The sequence below is a fragment of the Anneissia japonica genome, unplaced genomic scaffold, assembly GCF_011630105.1.
Source record: "Anneissia japonica isolate Jap-2015-1 unplaced genomic scaffold, ASM1163010v1 scaffold287968_len422783_cov224, whole genome shotgun sequence".
Lineage (NCBI taxonomy): Eukaryota > Metazoa > Echinodermata > Crinoidea > Comatulida > Comatulidae > Anneissia > Anneissia japonica.
In genome coordinates this window covers 82,835-89,749 of record NW_022752528.1, presented here as the reverse complement: position 1 = coordinate 89,749, position 6,915 = coordinate 82,835, and the positions used below count along the sequence as shown (strand labels likewise).

At 32.8% G+C, this 6,915-nt stretch overlaps 1 long non-coding RNA gene across 3 annotated transcripts in view; it reads left to right on the top strand.

Annotated features, from left to right (window-relative positions):
- Window positions 1–3,037: 3,037 nt before the first annotated feature.
- The window catches only part of LOC117122322, a 5,453-nt gene continuing 1,575 nt past the window's right edge, over window positions 3,038–6,915 (top strand). The window contains exons 1-6 of one of the 3 annotated variants that reach the window (XR_004447695.1): window positions 3,038–3,397; window positions 3,528–3,597; window positions 3,906–3,994; window positions 4,114–4,207; window positions 4,959–5,058; window positions 5,254–5,421. This is a non-coding gene — a long non-coding RNA (uncharacterized LOC117122322). Of the gene's footprint in view, window positions 3,398–3,527; window positions 3,598–3,905; window positions 3,995–4,113; window positions 4,208–4,958; window positions 5,422–6,556; window positions 6,806–6,915 lie in introns of those variants that run through there. The other 2 variants (XR_004447694.1, XR_004447693.1) reach the window with 2 other exon arrangements.

Here is a 6,915-nt window from a genome sequence, read left to right as displayed (position 1 = left end):
TATATATGTCTATATTAAACACAGTTGCGCAGATGAATTGACGAAAAATTCCTTTCCAGGATTAAAAAAAAAAAGAATAAGAAAAACCGCACATCGTGGTTATAATTTAAGTTTACTAAATGGACATCAAGTAGTGTATTGTAAATCTATTCTCAAAGTTCACTTGTTTCATTATTGAAGTCTTGAGGACAAGACGAAATATTCGATTCCACAATAAAAAAAAAAAAGAAAAAAGAATAATAAGAAAAACCACACATCATGGTTATAAATAAAGTTTACCAAGGGGCATCAAGTAATGTATTGTTGAAAATCTACTGTTCCAGTTCACCTGTTACATTATTATGCACAACCATGCATGAATGCTTTGGAGACAGCGTTTAAACAAAGGTTTCTGACCAGACGATTTCGTTGGCCGCAGCCATGCCGACTACAACGGAACGCAATCGTCTCAGGGAACTTTTTTACGATAAGTATTAAAATCAATTAAAATTTATATGGCAACATTATGTTTAGTCCACAAGTGTTCATTGTATATTTAGGATAGCATCAATAGGCCTATTGTTGCTTTGAAAATAATATTTCGATGAAACCCAGCGCATGTATAATAGCGGCAAAAGAAGCGCCATTATTTGCGAGCCCGAATTTCTTGAGAAGATTGACAATTGTTGATTTGTTGATGGTAAATTTAAAATTACTGGCCCTGTTTGGTTTGAAATTTTCGGTTCCTATATATTTTAAAGTTTGTTGTACTAATTTACTAATCTTATTTATCTTTTAACCTACATTGTAATGTGTTAACGCAAGGACGTATTAAATATATTCTTGCTTAACGCTAACAACATGATTATACACTATGTGACAGGTACTAGGCCTAGTACATTTTGATGCAGCATTATTTAAAATATTTTAGATAATGTTGTACCGCCATTTAATTTGTTTCACCCAACTCGTATTCAACTTGGGTAACGGCATTTGTAAAATATTTTGTATTTTATATAGTGTTGTATGGATCATCTAGTAGATTTCAGTATTTTAAATGTTGTTACATCGCCCTTTTATTTGCCTCACACACTTATAACCTATTCGTACAGCATTTGATTTGATTTATTTTGCATTTGTAATTGGGTTTTTTTTTTATGAAGTTCTGTTTGCATTGTTGTCATCTTGTAACCTTTTTAACTCAACTCGTACAACTGAAACTGAAAATTTATATGAGCCATCCATTTCAAATGATTTGGATATTTTCCAAAATACTTTAAATTTACTTTTACCGCCAGTAATGCTGACGCAGCATTTGTGGCCTTTAGACTTGAGGTTGGGGCTCGTGCGTCCGTTTTGCTTGGGTCTTCTTAACCTGCGCAAACCATATTTTAGGCCTACCTTAAATAATAATACTAATAATAATAATAATAATAATAATAGAACAGTCGTCTGTTCTATTAAGCTTGTTTTGTCGGCCCTTAACAATTTCTTTTTATTCTTAGATGGGTTTTGTTTTGTTTTTCTCTTTGATTTAATGAAAATATAGTGAATGTTTATGATTTTCATTTACAAAGATACAGTTGCCATTGTGACGTCAGATCCGACTTGGGTCAGCATTTCAATTCACATCCGACCAGCCTGAAAGAAAGATCTTGCAAGACTAAGAGATGTAGCCAACAGCAGAAACACTATTATGCGATATGTTATTTTCTTTGTAAATTTATACCTCATCAGTTACATTTAATTTATAAAATACCTATAAAATGCTATATAATTATAAAATAAAAATTAAAATAATTTATTCTCATGCATTATATCATACAAATTGCACTCAATTCTTTTTCTAACTAAATTTTCTAACTGTAAATGGTATCTTCCTCTTTGCATGGTGTCCCTTAGTGGTGGTTGTAGGCATCCAATTAGCGTAGGTGATTAGAGTAGGTAATTAAGGATATAAGTAATTAGGGTAAATAAGAGGAATGATACCATTTATAGTGCTTCAATTTCATTGTCTACAATTGTCACTTCATATTTCGTCATTTCTGTACTCTATTTCTTAAAGGTACCTTTCTCTATCCCAGATATGTAGAGTAAGTATAGGTAGGTTATGTAAGCATAGTATTAGAAACCGAGAAAATGGTACCTTCCTACTTTGCTTTTTTTCCTTCATGCAATATTCATTTTTGTTTTTATCATGTTCATATAAAATTAATTTTAAATGGCAATTAATGATGATTATAATAATAATAATTTAACTGATAATAATAATAATTCAATTGTTGAGGTATATCTATCTAGTGGTTTTCGCAGAGTTCTTCGGTTTCCTTTATACAATATTCATTTTTGTTTTTATCATGTTCATATAAAATTAATTTTAAATGGCAATTAATAATGATTATAATAATAATTCAACTGATAATGATGATAATAATTCAATTGTTGAGGTATATCTGTCTTGTGGTTTTCCCAGAGTTCTTCGGTTTCGTCCTTCTCTTTACATTATTGTCATTTAATATTAATATTTACTAACTGAATATCTGGTGTACTTCGTAATATATTATTCAGATTGAGATAACCCCAAAACCAGAAAAACAAAATCATGGTAAACAGTTGCAGAAAAAGAGCTACAAGTACAAGTTGTAGGTAGGTTGAGTGACATCTCATATTTTACAATATGGTACCGTGTGAATTTGTTATTTGCATTACTGTGAAGCTGTAGAATATTATTTGTTATGCCTATAAATCGATATTTTAACTAAGATGATGAATTAAGGTACATTGAGTAAAAATATTTACTATTTGTTTCTAGCGTAATATTTAATTAAAAGAACTCAAAACGAGAACAAGTTGGTACACAATAGATATTTCAATAGAATATTAAGGTATGGTCTCGTGGTGTACCTTAGATATTCAGATTGAAAGAGCTTAAAAGCAGAAAAAGGTAAGCTACTTAACATTAAAATATTAAATGTTTAAATTTCTGTTTAGGTTATTGCAAATTAAACGGCAGATTATATGATTTCCCCTTACACAGTAAAGTTTGTATTTATGACGGTATGACTTGCATTGCCACGACGGAAGACACTAGGGACAGCAATTGACAATCAACCGCAAAGATGTAAAATATTAAGGTAGGTAGAGTAAAAAAGCATTACCAACTGTATCTGGTGTGCTTTACATATAATTATGCACAGATAAAATGAACATTGTAGACAATTGCAGCGAATACGAGCGACAATTTTTTTTTTCAGCTAGTAAGATAACAGAATATCAAGGTAAGTCGGGCTAAAAAGCATTTACAAACTGTATGTATATATGGTGTGCTTTAGCTTTATTCACAGACTGAAAGAACTCTAAATCCTGAAAAGTAGACAATTGCAGCAAAAGAACTACAAGTACAGGAAGAAGAGTTAAGGTATGTTGAGTGCAAATCACATTTTGTGCTATTATTGTATTGTTAATGTTTCAAGTTTTTTAAAAGCATTATTGTGATTTAATATAGATATATACGGACTTAATATCTAGTGAACTTCGTGATATTTCAGATTGAAAGAACTCCAAACCAGAAAAAAATCATGGTGGCAAATGCAGCAAGACGGGAGAAAAAGAGTTAAGGTACGTAAGTTAAGTGACAACTCGTATTATGTGTGTATCATTACATTGTTAATGTTTAAATTTTTGTTTAGGTTACTGCAAATTAAACGGCAGAATATTTTTGGGTAGGCCTACAAACTGTCATTTTTGAAAATGGAATTAGTATGAATATGTACATGAATTTCCTCTACACAGTACAGTTCGTATTTGATATGTTGATGACATTGTGACGTCATTTCAGACTGGGACTGCAATTGATATTTCAGCTGACAAGATATTAGAATATTTCGGGTTAAGCATTTACGAACTGTGTATCTGGTTTACTTTAGCTTTATTCAAAGACTGAAAGGGCTCGCAAGCACGAAAAAGTAGACAATTGCAGCAATAGAGCTACAAGTACAGAAAGAGAATAGTTAAGGTAGGGTGAGTGGCAACTCGTATTTTATTTTATTGTTAATGTTTCTTTAACATTGTTGTGATTTGAAATTGATATTTACTAACTGAATATCTATTGTACTTCATGATATATAAAATCAGATTGAACGAACTCTAAACCAGACAAAGAACATGACGCATTTCGGCAAGTCTAGCAAGCTATAACACGTACTGGTACAAGTTGAAGAGAGTTAAGGTAGGATGAGTTGAGTGACATCTCATATTTTGCACTATTAGTGTCGTTTAAATTTGTTATTTGCATTACTGTAAAATAGTGAAGCTGTAGAATATTATTTTTTAATTACTGTAAAATAGTGAAGGTATTACATTTCCAACTTACATTTCCGATCTGATCAAACTTCGATCAAGTACATGCGCATGCACACGGTCCCAGAGATCAACAGGAAGTTCTTCAATTCTGTTTGTACCTCCTTGCAGACTGAAAACGTATGGTGAAAGATCCTTTGCTGTTGCTGCTCCAAAATTATGGAATGATCTGCCTGTACATATACGCGAATCGCCATCTCTCCCTCTTTAAAAAAAAAAAAAACAAAAAAAAAAACAAATGAAATTACATCTCTTTGACTCGGCTTACTCATAATTTATTGGCCATTTTATTTAATTATTATTTTTTTCTAGAGTGGGTCGTTTCCAGGTGTTGTCAGGGAATGGGTTGGCACGGTGATCCTGTGAATTATGTTTACGCGGGGTCGGTCGGCTGGCCCTCCAAGTGTGGAAGAACGGCACACTGACTCTTCCCTAACGGCACCTGGTCTCGCACCCACTTCGCATGCTTGCTACACTTTCATTGGTCTTTTTTTATTGGCGCTGTTGTAATACTGCTGTATTATGCGCCTTATAAATCCAATGATTGATTGATTAAAGCTGTAGAATATTATTTGTTTGTTAATTTAAGTAGTATGAATATACGTTTTTCCCTTACACAGTAAAGTTTGTATTTCGTATGACGGTATGACTTGCATTGCCACGACGGATGAAACTAGGGACAGCAATTGACAATCAACCGCAAAGATGTAAAATATTAAGGTAGGTAGAGTAAAAATGCATCACCAACTGTATCTGGTGTGCTTTACATATAATTATTCAGATAAAATGAACATGGTAGACAATTGCAGCGAATACGAGCGACAATTTTTTTTTCAGCTAGTAAGATAATAGAATATCAAGGTAAGTCGTGCTAAAAAGCATTTACAAACTGTATGTGTATATGGTGTGCTTTAGCTTTATTCACAGACAGAAAGAACTCTAAATCCTGAAAAGTAGACAATTGCAGCAAAAGAGCTACAAGTACAGGAAGATGGGAGTTAAGGTATGTTGAGTGCAAATCACATTTTGTGCTATTATTGTATTGTTAATGTTTCAAGTTTTTTAAAAGCATTATTGTGATTTAATATAGATATATACGAACTGAATATTAAGTGAACTTCGTAATATTTCAGATTGAAAAAACTCCAAACCAGAAAAAAAAATCATGGTGGCAATTGCAGCAAGACGGGAGAAAAAGAGTTAAGGTACGTAAGTTAAGTGACAACTCGTATTATGTGCTATTATCATTACATTGTTCATGTTTCAATTTCTGTTTAGGTTACTGCAAATTAAACGGCAGAATATTTTTGGGTAGGCCTACAAACTGTCATTTTTGAAAATGGAATATGTACATGAATTTCCTCTACACAGTACAGTTCGTATTTGATATGTTGATGACATTGCGACGTCATTTCAGACTGGGACTGCAATTGATATTTCAGCTGACAAGATATTAGAATATTTCGGGTAAAGCATTTACGAACTGTGTATCTGATTTACTTTAGCTTTATTCAAAGACTGAAAGGGCTCCCAAGCACGAAAAAGTAGACAATTGCAGCAATAGAGCTACAAGTACAGAAAGAGAATAGATAAGGTAGGTTGAGTGGCAACTCGTATTTTATTTTATTGTTAATGTTTCTTTAACATTGTTGTGATTTGATATTGATATTTACTAACTGAATATCTATTGTACTTCATGATATATAAAATCAGATTGAACGAACTCTAAACCAGACAAAGAACATGACGCATTTCGGCAAGACCAGCAAGCTATAACACGTACTGGTACAAGTTGAAGAGAGTTAAGGTAGGTTGAGTTGAGTGACATCTCATATTTTGCATTATTGGTGTCGTTTGAATTTGTTATTTGCATTACTGTAAAATAGTGAAGCTTTAGAATATTATTTTTTAATTACTGTAAAATAGTGAAGGTATTACATTTCCGATCTGATGAAACTTCGATCAAGCACATGCGCATGCACACGGTCCCAGAGGTCAACAGGAAGTTCATCAATTCTGTTTGTACCTCCTTGCAGACTGAAAACGTATGGTGAAAAGAGCCTTTTCTGTTGCTGCTCCAAAATTATGGAATGATCTGCCTGTACATATACGCGAATCGCCATCTCTCCCTCTTTAAAAAAAAACCTGAAATCACATCTTTTTGACTCGGCTTATTCATAATTTATCGGCCATTTTATTTAATTATTATTTTTTCTAGAGTGGGTCGTTTCCAAGTGTTTTCAGGGAATGGGCTGGCACGGTGATCCTGTGAATTATGTTTCCACGGGGTCGACAAATTATTTTCAGCTGGTCAGATAATAGAATATCAAGGTAAGTCGGGCTCAAAAGCATTTACAAACTGTATGTATATATGGTGTACTTTAGCTTTATTCACAGACTGAAAGGACTCCCAAGCCTGAAAAAGTAGACAAATGCAGCAATAGAGCTACAAGTACAGGAAGAAGGGGTATGTTGAGAGCAAATCATATTTTGTGCTATTATTTTATTTTATTATAAACACGTTATATCGTCATTGCGGACTTATAAAATCCGCATATGCCTTAAAACTAAAAGAAA